At 43.3% G+C, this 16,297-nt stretch overlaps 1 protein-coding gene across 11 annotated transcripts in view; it reads right to left on the reverse strand.

The window, feature by feature from the left end:
* LRRC3B (leucine rich repeat containing 3B) overlaps nucleotides 1-16,297 on the reverse strand; it is a 108,515-nt gene that overhangs the window by 47,333 nt on the left and 44,885 nt on the right. For 3 of the 11 annotated variants that reach the window (XM_047876323.1, XM_047876328.1, XM_047876324.1), the window contains one exon: nucleotides 10,814-10,866. The exons of the other annotated variants lie outside the window; for them this stretch is intronic. The gene's annotated coding sequence lies outside the window, so the exon portion shown is untranslated. The remainder of the gene's footprint in view (nucleotides 1-10,813; nucleotides 10,867-16,297) is intronic. 11 annotated transcript variants of the gene reach the window in all.

The following is a 16,297-nucleotide window of genomic DNA, read 5'->3' on the forward strand; positions in this document are numbered from 1 at the left end:
ACTGGGACTTTATTTTTTGGGGGAGAGGCAGTACCTGGCCAATGTTGATAGACGTGAGGGTATCGAAACCCCAGGTGCCCCACTTCTGGTGGGGACAAATCGCAGGTGGGACCTAAACTGTCTCCAGAACTCTCTTGTAGAACTGAGCCAAAATTACCTTCTGTGGGACTCTCCTGAGAGCAGCCCATACTTGACCTCTTTACCTTTATATCCCTGCCTCACTGCCCTACTCCTTTACTACTTTTTCCTGGGACCAGTACCTAATAAATCATTTTCACATGAGCCTTCAGCTCAGAGTCTGCTCCTAGGGAACTACACAAGAAATATGTCCTTCAGTGAAAAAAAAAAAAATCCACCCTCGTTGGTTATAGCCTGGTGACCCAGCATTACATTATCAGTTGTTACTAGACTCTGGGCACCGTATTACAGAATGGGGACAACACGAAAAATAGGAGTCTTTCTGCCCTTAGAGAACTTAGGGCTAGCGGCAATAGTGGTGGGAAGCAGACACAAGAATGGATATTGTCAGTATAACAATACTGAAATTCTCAACAGTGCTAGAAAAACATTTCCCCCCCAAATTCCTGAAAGGGGCAATAAGCCAAGCTAGCTGCTCAAGCGTGGATGAGGTTTAGCGAGTCAGGATAGGGAAAGTGAACAAAATATTCCAGCCCAAACCATGGACCAAAACATGAAAGCGAGCAACAGAGAAAAAAGTCATGATTTGGTGCTCGTGTGGTGTCAAGTTCAAATTGGAAAGGGGCAGGTGATGAAGCTGAAAAAAATAGGAAAGCATTGGAAGCACAGGAAGACACGTCCGTGCCCTGTAAAGTAGCATGGCCTTTTTCTGTATCTGCTGATGGCTCTTAAGCATGAGAGTAACTCTGTCAGACGTGCATAGGAAGATCCTTCTGGCTGAATTAAGAGGGATGATCCTACCATCAGGCAGACCAAGTCAAAGACTCCAGGGATAGTTCAGGCAAGACATACCAGGGGCCCGAGCTAGAGGAGGATCTGTTAACACACGAAATATTTAGGGGGGTGAAAGGGACAAGAGTTTGACTGCATAAATGTACTGAATGACAGGGAAGAACGAGGCAAGGACAAATCCAGGTTTCTGGCTTAAGTGATGCAATTAACTTAGAGTCCTAATCATTTCCATTTTGTCAGTTCAGAATGAGGACTAAAACAGTCCTGCTGAGAACTGCTCCCCCACCTTAGGAAAGCAAGACACAACTAATATTCTACATCAACACAGTTGACGGAAAACTTCATCGGTGCCGACAGACACAAGGCGGCTCTGATTAGCACAGATACAGAATTGCCTAATCAACAAAAACACCAGGCACAATTAATACACAGGCCCTTTCAGTTAAATGCAATTCAGGCATGATTACTTAAATGGAAAGTTTATGAAATTATCCAGTATTTTGTCAGTAATTAATAAAATTCTAAGCCTTGAGAGAATCAGACGTAGAGCCATGTACAAGTTTACTAGAGAACCAACAGTGAAGTAAAGATGTTTGTGTTGGGGTGCAGGGAGCAAATACGTAGTCACTATAAGTGGTCAGCAAGGCAACCTGCAAAATGAAACCCTCGAATTACTATTTGGACAGGAGCAAGCACAGCACCTGACTCTGGTACATAAATATTACCATTAAATGTGCCTCTTTTCTCAAAGCCAGAGCTTGCCACCTGCATAAAGGGAGGAATTTGTAGAAATGACTTGGAGGAGGGTTTACTGGTGCCTACAATACAACCCAGTCTAGCTCCATCCTCTTGCACACGATGCACTGGGAGGAAAAGTGACCGAATGGCAAAGCCAGCACAAGACCTTGGCTCCCCTTCTGTCCAAGTGTTCGAGCTCTTAGAAAGGCCCCCTGAGTAATACACATGCACGTATTCACATCTCTCCTTCCTTTCTGCTCTCTTTGACTTAAACTCCTTGGTATCCAAAATGAGGAGAAATAGCAATAGGAAAGACCAGTGTCAGATTTCCCTGAAAATAATGGCGATGTCAATTGGCCTCATAATCCCACCATCAATCTGAGAATAGACCTCCTTTAAAGAAGCGTCTGGGTCGGGAGAGCAAGAGGCAAAGGCGGGAATCAAGTGATATTTGTACAACCAAAATATCTGCCTTCTTTCCAAGAAATTTATAGGCAAAGACCCCAATCCCAATTTGAATAGAGCGGAGATACCTGTCTATCTGTCTGTCTTAAGGCAAGCAGGAAACAGCAGCTACAGCAGAATTGAGAAGCTGCATGGCACAGAGATTTCAGAGGAGGGGCTGGGGTTGCCAGAACAGTAGGAGAAAGTTAGGGGTGAAGGGGGGCTAAATTTTAAGGGGACATAGTCGTAGAAACTATTTATTACTCAGTACTAATGCATGTCACTATTTCAATGACTGGTGTGCTGGTACCATGTGGATCAGAAGAGTATCAGTCCTAACAAACAAGAATATTGTTCTTTTATTAAACTCTCTAAATCCCCAAATGTGAAGCACAGGTAGGGTATGGCAGAGAGTTTAAGGACAGTAATGAATTGAATTAACTATAATGATCAAGGGGGAAAAAAGATAAGGCAGGGTAGCTTTAACAGTTAGAATAAATGACTTAAATTATCTAACTCAAGGGAAGGATAAAGAAGGGCTTTGACGAAAAGATCTGAAATGCATATTCCTTTAAAGGTGAAGTTAATGTGATTGGTTTTCTGGGATAGATAAGGGAATGCTGGGGTGATAGGTTAAGGACAGCACATTTCTCAAAGGAGCCTCAGGAGCCTCGGGTAATTACTAGAAGGCTCTGAGGGGTCACAGAGTTCAGAACCTATAACCCTGAGAACACGGTTATCTGAGCAAGATGAGTGACCCCTATCCATTCCAGACCTTTCTGTACCTTCCTGACCTTCCAGCCTTTAAAAGACATGGAGATGTCAGAGGCTGACTTGGTCTTTGATCTTGAGCTGGGGGACTCTACAAAACATCAGGAAATACAGTGGGAGAAACTGATGGCAGTTGCATGAACCAACTTCCAACTCTAATGTCTTGACATATTTGGCATGTGCGGGAGACATGTGACCATTGTCACAAATGCTGCAACATCAGTATGACAGCTAAGAACTGGGAAAGCATGTGTTTTACTCTACAAACTTGGCCTGAAAACTGACAACACATCCATTCAATATGATGGTACACAGTCATTAAAATGATCTTTATAAAGACATTGTAATAATAATGTTTTTTAACATGCATAATGAAAAGGGAGGACATAAAATCACCTGTACAGTATGATTGCAACTAACAACAAACACCTAAAGTCATTAAAAAAAACCCCAAATATTAACAATCTTTGGGTTGGGGATTGAGATTTTGAGTGGCATTTCTTCATCCTCTGAGCTGCCAGCACAGAGCCCAATGAGGGGCTTGAACCCTTGAACCGTGAGATCATGACCTGAGCTGAAGTGAAGGGGTTTCTCTTAAAGATGCACACATTTCTGGGATGGCATTTCTATGGACTGGTTTGAAAGGCATTCCTAATTCATTCAGGGTGTTTTTGAAATCGTTCAAATGTCTAACACAAGTTATTGCAGCCATTAGGGTCCCACGTGGATTAATAGTAAGTCAAAGATAAAATTATCTCAAAACTTGTCTTCACAAGTTTTATCATTTTTTAAAGAAATACATGATATTCCACACAACACATTAGTGTGGTCGCCACCACAACCCCTGAGGTGGAAACTATTATCACTCCACATAAGGGGGAGGCGGAGGCTTAGGCAAGATGAGTTAACTCACTCAGGGCCATGCAGCAAGGAAAGGAAAAAAGCAGGATCTAAACTGGGTGCTCTCTGACCTCAAGCCCTATATCTTTGACCATGTCCTATACTGTCTGTATTTTTTGACTCCAGAAATACATACCTAGATAGCTTGGAAGCCAATAGTCCTCACAGACCGTCTTTCTTTGTCACTGTTTGCTCTAAAACAATACCAGAGAAAGCAAGCCATGTTCGGGAGCACACATACACATAGTAACTACTGGAGTTCAGGAACTACGGGCCACTTCCGAAATCTAAATGAACCCTATCTTAGAAGCTACACTTAAAGGAAAACGATGATGTCGTTGTCTGATGGCTCTCCTTTGATGAAATCAGCTTCAAAATGTTACCTCCTTGCACACACAAAATTCACTCTGTGAATTTGTTCTGTTTCGAATTTGCTAATTTATTTAAGAGAGCTAATCGTATCTAACACTAACATTTACTCTGAAAGATTTGCCATGAGCTGCTGCCCAAAAGGAAACAATTCTGATCTGGAGAAATTGAATGAAATAGAATAACATTCTGGTTTAAAATTCATTTGTTTCGGGGCGCCTGGGTGGCGCAGTCGGTTGGGCGTCCGACTTCAGCCAGGTCACGATCTCGCGGTCCGTGAGTTCGAGCCCCGCGTCGGGCTCTGGGCTGATGGCTCAGAGCCTGGAGCCTGTTTCCGATTCTGTGTCTCCCTCTCTCTCTGCCCCTCGCCCGTTCATGCTCTGTCTCTCTCTGTCCCAAAAATAAAAATAAACGTTGAAAAAGAAAAAAAAAAAAAAAGAAAAAAAAATTTTAAATTCATTTGCTTCAATTCCCTGACTTTCTGACCGAAACAAACAAACAAACAAAAAACAAAGAAAAAATTAATCTCTAATCATAATTTGTATAGTTTAATGATCAGGAGGCATCTCCATCACACTCATCCAGGAACCAGAGACATCGAAATCCTGGCCCCAGCAAACAAGCAAAGCCCCTGTGATCTTTCCTCCTGCCAATTCATATTCTCAAGTCCCCTGAATTCTTGGGCAGAGGAGAGATGCAGTAATACAATTATGACCCAAGTCCTATCTTACCTCTCACTAAAACTTAGAGGGACAGAAATGGGTGCAGCTGGAACGTTAAAACTCTAAGTGACGGCTTTTGCAGAATGAGAAATATGCTGGCGCGAGACAAGGCAACAAGAAAAATCACGGGCTGAATCTGAGTGCAAAAATCTCTGGTGAAATGGATTTCATCACAAAACACCTTTCCAAATGAAGAGCTAAATGCTAGAGGCCTCAGAGAATCATTTCAATCCAGATGGGCTAACACTTCAGAGAAGAACCTGTAGGGAATATTTCACAAAATAGGAATGAATGAAATCAGCTGATGGGGCTTCTACTGGTTTTTAGCCTCTGCAGAACATTCTATTTTCAGAAAACCTAAAGAAAGCAAATCCAAAAAGACTTTTTTTTGTTGTTTTCTGTTTAAGTGTCCAGGCAAAACTAGTTCTTTCTGAGGAAGCAGCAAAAATATAAAAATAGAGACTCAGGAAACATAAGTTGGGTCTTTACCCGATGCTATTTAAAATATATACCAATGATAACTGAATGTGTCCATCTGACCTTTGAATCTGTCTATACAGCAGTATATAATGTATATAATTTCAGTGCATTATCTGATCTCAACGTCCCAAGAATCCCGGGAGGTTGCAGGACAGCACTGGGCTCATTTCACAGGTGATGGAACTGACACAGAGAGACTAGAGGACTTCTCAAAGGACAGATGCAAATGGCATCTGTAGTCACAAACTACTCTTGTACAAGCCCCCTGAACTTGAACCCCCACATCCTTGGTGTATGTGAGCCCAGGACGAGCATGATGAGAGAGTACGCTCGGCAGCCAGCCTGCTCAGATTCAAAATCTGAGCTCTGTTGAACTGGAGAATGTGCTTAATCTCTCTGTGACTCAATTTCTTCATCTATAAAAAGGAGACAAGGACAGGACTGTTGTGAGGATAAAATGAGTTAATATGAGCAAAGCGCCTGGACCCCGTAAGCACTATACTTGTGGCTGTTATCATTAACTATGTACAGATATTTGGCCCCACCTCCCCTTTTAGACATAAAAACGTACTTATGAAGGTATGCCTCCAATATTTATATCTGGGTATCTCTAAACTCCCAATGTACTATGTAAAATCATTAGCAAGTTAGCATCTGATCCCAAGCCAGATCCCTAATTTTCTATGATCCCGATATTCACCCCTGCTCTCATAGTTCACCATCCCTTCTGTTGGGTAATCGGTTGCAGTCAGCTCATAGCACCGCTCAGATGGAATGGGATCTGTTATCTTCCTGTTCACCGTCCGTGTAGATGCAACCTTAGCACTGGAGTGGCCTGAATTGCACAAACTCGTTCGGACCCAGAAGAGGCACTTTATAAAATACTGTAGATTAAAAAAACGTAGAAGATCCCACTTGCCTCCTGATTGCAAATTTTTTAGCTACTTTCACAATCGCAGCCTGGTTATTACTCCTTATCACAGAGACCACATCATCTGAAAATATTTTGTATAAAGAACGAGGCTTTGCAGCACCTACTGGGTTGGCCATCTTAATCACCCTGAATTTCAACCCCCAGAAATTGAGTGTTGGAGAAAAAAATTCCTTGGACAGCTCATTGTCATTTGCTATTTCTGATGAATGCCCATTATTCCCTTTAAATTTTAATACATTCAGAGGAAATAACCATATTGTATGGGCTAATGAAATGTACTACATGAGCAACATACTTTGAAAAAGCTGACGCTTGGAGTTTGCTTTTGGAATTATCATAACTTAATTTGACAGAGGTTTAAGAAACAGATAATAATAGTCGTATGCATTAAATATTAATGAGATGCTATGGGATGTTCCTAGCTTACAGCTGGTCAGTGAAAATGCTCCATAAATGTTCATTCCTTCCCCTTCACTGCCCCCCATCCAAAAAAAAAAAAAAAGTCTTGGTAAGAATGGTCTCAGCCTCATCAACTCCCCCACGCTCCTCAAAATGTGGTAGCTCAACCAGCAGCATTCCTGGGGAGCTTTCTAGAAATGCCAAATCCCAGGCCCCATTTCACATCCACTGCATCAGAGTCTGCAGCGTAAGGTGATCCCAGGCGAGGGCTCCGTTGGTGAAGCGTCCGACTCTTGGTTTCGTCTCAGGTCATGATCTCATGGTTCGTGAGATCAGATAGAGCCCCGTGTTGGGCTCTGTGCTGACAACGTGGAGCCTGCTCGAGATTCTGTTTCTTCTCTCTCTCTGCCCCCCACCTCCACCCCCATGTACTCTCTCTTTCTCTCTCAAAATAAATAAATAAGCTTAAAAAAAAAAAAAGGATGATCCCAGCTGGTTCCCGTGCACGTGAAAGTCCGAGAAGCACAGGGCTACCTCTCTGCAGGACCGTTATTTGCAATTGTCTCTCTTACTGGAGGGCCCATTCAAGGAATGACACTTTGGTAGCTGTTCAGTGGGCAGGTAAAGTCAAGATTAGCCTAAATTTGATAGTCAGTACTATGATCCACCTCAGCAACCATTCTAGAACTAAAGGCAGCCAATCTCCCAGATTTTCTCTAATGTCCCTTGTTATTTACTTATGAAAGCTTGAAAAAGCAGATGCGGCCTCACCTGCAACAACCCAGAACAACAAAAGAGTGAGTCATCCCACTTCCACAACTCATAGCTGGGTGAGCCCAGGAATGAATGAAAGGCCAGGCGAACCATCCCTCTTCGAGACTCAGCTCAGAAAGCAACCTCTCACAGAATGAACTCGGTGGCTGGAATTAAGAAGTTTCAAGAGATTCCAACCAGAAAAAAGAATTGGAAAAGGAAAATAACGTAGTGAATCACTCTGATTTTGGCAATACTCAATGTAGGAAAGAAAGTCTGAGTCTGTTTAAGTGACTAACGCCATCAATTCAGAAAAATGATTTAGCAAATAAGAAAGTTGGAATATGATCACTTAGGATAAAACACCCTCAAAGAGCGAAATGGGACCTGAATGAGCCCCCCGTTACATCCCAGGGGAGTCAGTCACGAACTACTCTTGTACCAGCCCCCTAGTCACTCTGTCTTTGGCCAGCAAGTATATTTTAAAATTGAAGGTAACTCAGGGGTGCCTCGGTGTCTCAGTCGGTTAAGCGTCCAACTCTCAGTTTCAGCTCTGGTCATGACCTCATGGTTTTGTGAGTTCAAGCCCCGCGTCAGGCTCTGTGCTGACAGGGTGGGGCCTGCTTGGGATTCTCTCTTTCTCTCCCTCTCTCTCTCCCCCTCCCTTTCTCATGCTGTCTCTGTCTCCCTCAAAATAAATAAGTAAATAAATAACTGGAAAAAAATTAAACTTGAAAGTAATTCAGTAAGCAACAGTTGGACAGCAACTGCATACCTGGAACGTATGAATACCTGGTGGGGATTCCAAACATGGAGGTGATGCAGGGTGTTCGCTCAGGAGCCTACAGTTACAGTGTGTGTTGAGAGTGAACATCTATTTCAATCTTTAGAAAAAAAAAAAAAACATTTTCACGCATAAAGGCTCTACTTCAGCCAGGGGGGAAGGGCAAAGCACAGAGCATGGGGTTCAGAAAGCAACTCCCCAGGTAATAGGCCCTTAAGCAGAAGTCCCCGATGATACCAAAAGACAAAACATTAAATGCTTTAATTATCTCCTTGACATTGAATGGTTTCTCATAGCCGATTCATTTGTATATGTTCGGGAAGCCTACAAAGAAGGTAAGGAGGTGCTTTTCCTCCTAACTTAACAGAAAAGGCCTTGCAGCTCACAGCTCAAATGAGTGAGTCATGCTTACATAGCTAGGAAGTGGCAGAAAAAAGAATGTGAACTTGGATTCCATATCTCAGTCTAGGTCTTTGCCTATTATTCCATGTTAAGTTGCATACAAAGCATACGCATATACCTTATTTCACCTTAATTTTGATCTTAAATTACCCTGTGGAGTGGAAAAGCTGCAAGGGCGATTGATTCTGATTTTCAAATGAGAAACTTGCCAAGTGGCTGTTAGTAATGGGTCGTCAGGAAATGTCTGGGTTCCTAGACTGGGGAAGCTTTCCTCTGCTCCCCTGATGTGAGTATTCGGAACAATTCATTTTCTCCTCTTCTTGGAAACCTAGCTTGACGATATTTCACAGGCTTCCCTGCCATTAGGGTATCCGTGTGACTGAATTCTGGCCAATGGAATGGGTGTGCAAGGAACATACACCTCTTGTAAGGCCTGGCCTATGAAAGTATCCCATGTACATTCCTCTAAACCTCTTTGCTCCTGGCTGACTGCAATGGCAAACAACGACAACCATGGAAGCCACACATGGTGATAACAGAGCCGCGGACAGCTGAGGTCCCTGAATGGCTACATGGAGCAAAGTCACCTTTCCCTCCCACCTTACCATCAACTTCAAACTGCCCTGGAAACTATTTGACTAAGAAATAAAACTTTTGGGGGCACCTGGGTGGTTCGGTCAGTCAAGCGTCCGACTTTGGCCCAGGTCATGATCTCACAGTCCGTGGGTTTGAGCCCCACGTTGGGCTCTATGCTGACAGCCTGGAGCCTGTTTCAGATTCTGTGTCTCCCTCTCTCTGTCTCTGCCCCTCCCTCACTCTCTCTCTCTCTCTCTCTCTCTCTGTCAAAAATAAAGAAACATTAAAAAAATTTAAAAAAAGAAATAAAACTTTTGTTGTGTTGAGTCATGACATGATTGGGTCAATGTGTTTAAGCAGTTAGAGGATCCTGGCTATGATACACAACCAGCCTCCCCGCCTGCCAGCTCATTTGGGGCAACAGCAGCAGCGACGTGAGTCTTGCTCTGTTTCACAGAGACTGTCAAATCCCTCCCTGTGGTGATTGTTCACTGTGCTCGTAAGTCATTGAGCCAACTGGAGGCAGTGTAGAGAAGCAGATGAGATTAACTCTGTGAACAGACCTCAGTCTGGAGTCTAGCTCCGTCATTCCTCAGCTACGCAAACTCCGGCTGGCCCCTTAGTTTCGGGGTCTTGGTTTCCTCATCTATAAAAAGGTGATGATAAACAACAGTAATGTTCTGGTGAATGTTAAGCCACGTCACAATGTAAGTGGCAGGCATGGCACAGGGCCTGGCTCGTAAAGGACGTCTAGTAACCAGCAGGCATTAGCGATCTTTAGCATGTGCACCGTGGGCTTTTCTGTCACCACAACACAACTAGAATGGTGGCTGAAGGTAATACGGGCAATTGGTAATAGAAAATCAGAGACATGAGCTCTCCTTCAACTTGGCATTCCAAGGAGGAGACAGCCGCAAAGGACAGTTACTGGACAACGAAAAAGATGCAGGCAGGTGCTGTCGATGCAAACAGGGCAGATGAATCGGTGAAATGAACAGAAGCGGGTTTGTCGCCAGCACTACTGGGTTTTACTCATAATCCTAGTCCTACCTGTCGAGTAAGATCTATTTATCAGCAGAAGGCCTTAGTCATGCAATTGTAGCAGGCTCCAGATTGGATTTTACTAATAGTCTACATAAACAAAGCAGCATGTAACTCAAGATAAGGACATTATTATGTGTCTCAAAGGCTTTAAGAGAACTCCAGAGGGTTAGTAAGAATTACATTTCCTTCTCCATTGGTCACTGGCTTTAAAGATAGGGTCGTAATGTTTGCTCTGTGACTGCAGGCTTATTTCCCTCATTACTTTCTTTGCCCAGCACTTTTGAAACTACTTTGGAACGTTTCCATTTACCATAGTGCTTCGTGAATACAAAACACAGACACATATATGGACACCACGGTGTTCTCTCGGCTTCAAATCTAATCAGCCCCTCACCAAAATAAAATGTGCCCACATACAACTACAGCCATGCAGCACACTATTTTCAAATTTCGTGACACTCCAAATTCTCATGAGTCTCTTATTTGGTATTGTGTTTTAAAGACGACAATCACTAAATCCAACTGTATTTAGTTACAGTCTGTGTTACCAGTTAGGTTCATACACACCGAGAGCAAGTACATTCTTCCTGGGATTATCAAACCATCAGGAGCTGCCTTTTCTGCAAGCAAAATAAAAGGGGGATGATTAGATCTGAAGGAACTCTCGAAGATTCGCTGTCCTGATCTTTACCATCTTTCTCAGCCACATCCCTTGTAGGTATTTTAGCATTCGAGCTGACACATGGCAGGCAGACTGGAGCTGCATTCTCTGGGGGCAACACTGACAAAATGCCCATCACCCTCATGCAGAGCCAACAGGGGCCACTGGCCAAAGACCGGTGCGTCTGCCTCTGAGCGGTCTCATTTCCATTCCATCTTCTCCAGACTCACGGCCACTGCCCTGCTTGGTGCCGTTCTGTCTTTCACACCCTTTGCCAACCTTCCCTTTTCACCAAGAGGCCGGGCCTCGAAGTCGGACTCCTCGGTGGGTGAGAGTATCTATCAAGAAATGCCTTTGTTTTAGTGCTTTAGTTCTGTCTTAGTTCCTAAGGTTAAGCTTCCATTTATGAAAAGTGTTACTAGTTTTCCATTAAGGGAGTTGTGTAAGTATCGACGGAGATCCACATACATATGTATTCTTTGTAGATAATTTAAGTAAAGTAAGTCCATTTAAAGAAAAGTATTAGGAAATTGTGCGCAAAAATCATGAAGATGCCAGCTAATGACTAAAGTTGGGAGACGTCACTTAAGAGCCACACGAGCCTCCAAATATGACGCAGGGTTAGAGTTTCTGCTTTCCCGTAGGCACTTTGTATACACCGGGGCTTTGTTCATTAAACACAAACAAACAAACAAAAATAAAACATCTGCAAAGAGGAGTCGGAGAGGCCGCCGGGAGCCTCTTTAACATGCACAATGAGCGGTTTTAGGAAGCAGCCTTTTGGAGACGAGTGTGTCCGGAAGTGTGCCCTTTCGTTTCTTTCTCAGCTGAAACACAGTGGCCGGAAAACAAGCTGCATTTGCCCGGGCTCATGCTCCACGGTGCACCGCCTCTCACGGCACCGAGGTGGCAGCCCTTCTTCAAAGGCCTTCTGGAAGAAGTGGCAGCTGCTTTTACCAAGGACAATGTGATTTTTCTCAGTTTTATTGAATGTGGAGCAACATTTTTTTTTTTTTAAGGTTTGCTTCTTGCGGTTTTCTTTTCTCTCTAAAATGGCCCCCTGGATGGCATGTGCAGGTACAACTCAAGTTTTGAATGAAAACGTCACATCTACACCCATGTCCTCACTCAAGTTGCAGCCTTACCCCCTCCCCCCCCTGCCTCGTACCTCACTGTCATCAGGAAGGCATTGGGTCCACAGACAAATACACAGGAGACAAGGTGCCCAGCAGGACTCGGAGAAAGAAAAGAAAGGCTTCTGCTCTCCTCTGCCATAGTTGAGGGGATGCTAAGATATAACAAAATGGTGCCATTTTGTCAACAAAAATTAATTCTGCCAGCCACCGGAAGGCTTGTAACCCAGATGCCATCTGTCAATGGTTTAGGAAACGTGTTGGAGAATCACCTCAATTTTGTCACCCGTAAAGCAGGGTTCTTTTATCCGACCCCAACATCAAAGGGATATTATAAGAAACATTTATATGGTATCTTTAAAGTGCTTGTGGTTCTCAGGGCACCCGAGTGGTGCTCAGTCGGTTGAGTGTCCCATTCTTGATTTCGGTTCAGGTCACGATCTCAGGGTCATGGGACTGAGCCCCGCGTCGGGCTCTGCACGGAGCATGGAGCCTGCGTGAGCTTCTCTCTCTCCCTCTGCCCCTCTCACCTGCTTGCCCGCTCTCTTTCCCTCTAAAAATAAAATAAATTTTTAAAAAGGTGCTTGTGGTTCTCGAGGGGAAAAATTGGTGTTTGGGTTGAGGCTATACAATAAAGCATCCAAAAATGAATGAAAAAAAAAACAAACAAACACCTTTTCTCTCTAATAGTTACCTCTGCCTCGGAAACTACATGTAAGATTTCATCAGCCTGGTAGTCAAACCCCCTTAATAGTATATCACGATACTCCATGATATTTTCTCCCACTGTTCCTTTACGCCTCCACGCTATAGCCAAAACCAAACAAAAACAAAAGGAAAAAATAAAAACCAACCACAAAAAAGCAACCAAGTTTGCACTGTCCCACTACATGCTTTCTTATCTCTGTGTTTGCTTATGCTGTTCCCACTGCCGGGAACACCCTCCTTACTGCCTGCCAAGGAAGCCTTCGCTATTTTCCCATCAGCATTTCTTATACTAACCTATAGTTGTGTATCAGAACCACCTGGAAGATATGTTAAACTACTGATCATTCAGCCCCAGCCTTAGAAATTCTGATTTAATGTGTACAGAACATAGCCTGGAACTTGGCGGATTTTAGAAGCTCCCAGGAGACTCTGGCATGTAGTGAAGCTTGAGAACCTTTGCTATAGATACTTACAATCCTCTCTAGGTCTCTGCTGTTGTACAGTGAACTTCTTAAGTTTGTCTCCCTTGGTACAGATGGATGTCAGTGGGAAAAGACTCAAGCATCTGGTTCAGCATTCTGAACGGATCTGGGCCTTGGCTTGCTAAAAGGTAAGGCTACCCTGGTCACCTACATTTCTGATGGATTTTCAGTCTGCTTCTATAACATTATTGTGCAGGTTATTAGAAACAGACCACCAGGAACAGGAAGGCATCACAATTCAGCCAGGCTGTGGATGGCTTCTGCATCTAGGAAATGTATCGTGCAGGCTATTTTAGGTTCTTAATTAGACATCGAAAAAATAGCCATCTGGTGCCACCAAGTATGGACACTATAAACTTCTCCAATATCCACATGAACGTAATTTGCCTCTTAATAAACCAAACGCCACCCATGAGATGAACCGCTGTTTTCAAGATGGCGTCTTTCAGTATGGCCGGGCATAACTATTTCTTGACACACACATGGGCACCGTCTGTTCTCAAAAACAAACAGTTCAGAGTGACTTTATATGAGTAACCTTATAATTCATAGTAAAATCTAATACCTGGCCTTGAGCAGTAATCAGATTGATTTAAAGGCCTAATACACCCAGCATGGTCAAGAGTTCTCAAAATCTCTGCGAGACTCAGGTTATCTTACTGTTGCTTAAGGGACACCGTCAGCTTTCTTCTCTGTGAGTTCTTCTTTCTGACGGTTTACATGTTTCGTTTTATACTCCACCTCTCTCATCCTCCCAGAGACTTAAATCAGTGAGAAATGGCATGTCAGTTTCTCCTAAAACATTATTAATGACAGACCAATTTCTGCAGCATCTGAACTTACATGTATATCCAAGCCCATCTTTGAGAATATTTCAAATCAGTCTTTCCACCATATTTGTTACTCTGCCTGAGGAAAAATGACAGAAATTCTAGATTTCATGGAGAAACTGCCCCGATGTAGGCTGTGGCTAACACAAATTGGCCAAACTGAATGTCAGGGAGCTGTAAGTCATTTTCCTTTCATTCATTCCCTCTAATAACTTCTTCCTACCCCATTTTCCCCTTTCCCACCTATGTCTGTTCTATTTTTTTTTTAATCCACTCTTTTAGGCATTTTTGCTCTCTCTTCCTTACTCTATTCCCTGAGCTGTGAGCACAGAGCCTGGAGCCTGATGCAGGGCTCGAACCCACCAGCCGTGAGATCATGACCTAAGCCAAAGTCGGACGCTTAACCGACTGAGCCACCCAGGAGCCCCAATCTCATTTTTTTTAATCTCACAAGCTCAGCCTCTGCTTTTGGGGTGACCTCTCCCTATGTGTGAATCTACGAGGGATGCTGTCATCCCTTCAATCTCCTCCTTGATCCTGGCCATGCCCTGCACTGGTGGCAGTGGAAGCCACAACTCCCTCCAGAAACAGATTCCAGCACATTCCAGATACAGGCTTCTGCCAAAATAAAAATATGCATGCAGATGGACAAGAACTAGAAAGGGAGGAGCCCAGAAAAACTCAAAAATATTTTTTAGCATGGTGAAATTTCAGGAGATGCTCTGTTTATTTCCTGCAGTGTTGTTATAACTTTGTTATGGCAGGGTTTTAGAGCAGAAATTTAAACTTTTAAATTAAAAAAATATACACTTTTTAAAAAGCTGCCTTCAAGTCCCTAAAACATCTATGAATGGTTTGGGGGAAAAGTGGGGTTGAGGGGTGGGTAATTGACACAATGAATATCATTGTGGAGGCATTCTTAGTGCACGGACACAGGAAACGGGCCCCTTCCTTGTGTGCAGTTGACTCTATGAACTCCCGGATTTCTACGCATCCTTTTCCCTGAAGACCATCTCTTTCACTCTTGCAGGGTTCGAGCTGACGTGGTTCTCCTAACCTTCTGAAGCCCTGCATTTAGTTCCCTAGCTCTTCTGTGCTATTCCCTCCGCTTCTGGCTTCCACCCCACTTCACAGCTGTGCGGTGACATCTAACACTTCCCAGCAGCATATGCTGGCAGGAGCCGATGCCAAAGCAGTGGAGACTGAGAAATGGAGAAGACCCCATGAAGGGCTGGGCTGTGCCTCCCAGGGCCCAGCTGTCCTTCCTCCTTGGTCCCGGGGACAGGGCAGACCCAGCTGATCACAGTGATACTGGTCTCATTTCTAAAATTGCCTTTTTATTTTTTTTGAGAATTCATTGAGATAATACATATTAAATGGCCTAACACGGTAAATTTTCAATATATGTTAACTGCTGAGTACACATCCATCTCCTGAGTTAGGCCTACAGGGCTGAACAATGGGTAGAAAAGTTGGGGTCAATTTTCCATCAACTTCCAGTTTAGGTAAAAAAAAAAAAAAAAGCACTATATCTATGACCCATGTGAAAGTCTGCTCATTCTCCCTACTCAGATAAGCTCTGGAGAGAACATAAAGGAAAGGTCTCTGTAGGACGTATTATGACACTTCATTCATTCATTCATTCACCAATATTTACTGAGCCTTGACTGTATATCAGACTATCATACAGGTGTTTAGGATACAACACTGATAAAGCAAATTTCCTGGCCCTGTGGAACTTGAGAGTAGCAGAGGACACACACACACACACATACACACACACACACGCAATATATCAGTGCTCTGGAGATAAACAAACTGGAGTGGGAATAGAGAGTGGAGGCAGGGGAATGACTACAGACTGTAGGTGGTTGATCAGTGGAACTTCTCTAATAAGGTGACATTGAGTAGAGCCTTCCATGGGGACCTCCTAGGAGACTGTCCTTCAGTAAAACAAATGCATCTGATACATAAGAATTCTTAGTATATATGACTTTTGGGCTAAGTCATTTTTATCATACCCCTTCTCTACGTGAAAAAAAAAATGATTTGTGGTGATGATCATGAAATGGGACAAATATATTTATTTCATGTACAAACTAAAATATGCATTCATCAAACAAAACCCTGTACTTTGAAGTATCTGATTGTTAAAAACTAACAAACAAAAACCACAAGTGGTCACAGAGGATGAAAGAATTAATGAGACTCAAGATCTATTCATTTTTACAATCATC

The sequence above is a fragment of the Prionailurus viverrinus genome, chromosome C2, assembly GCF_022837055.1.
Source record: "Prionailurus viverrinus isolate Anna chromosome C2, UM_Priviv_1.0, whole genome shotgun sequence".
Classification (NCBI taxonomy): Eukaryota; Metazoa; Chordata; class Mammalia; order Carnivora; family Felidae; genus Prionailurus; species Prionailurus viverrinus.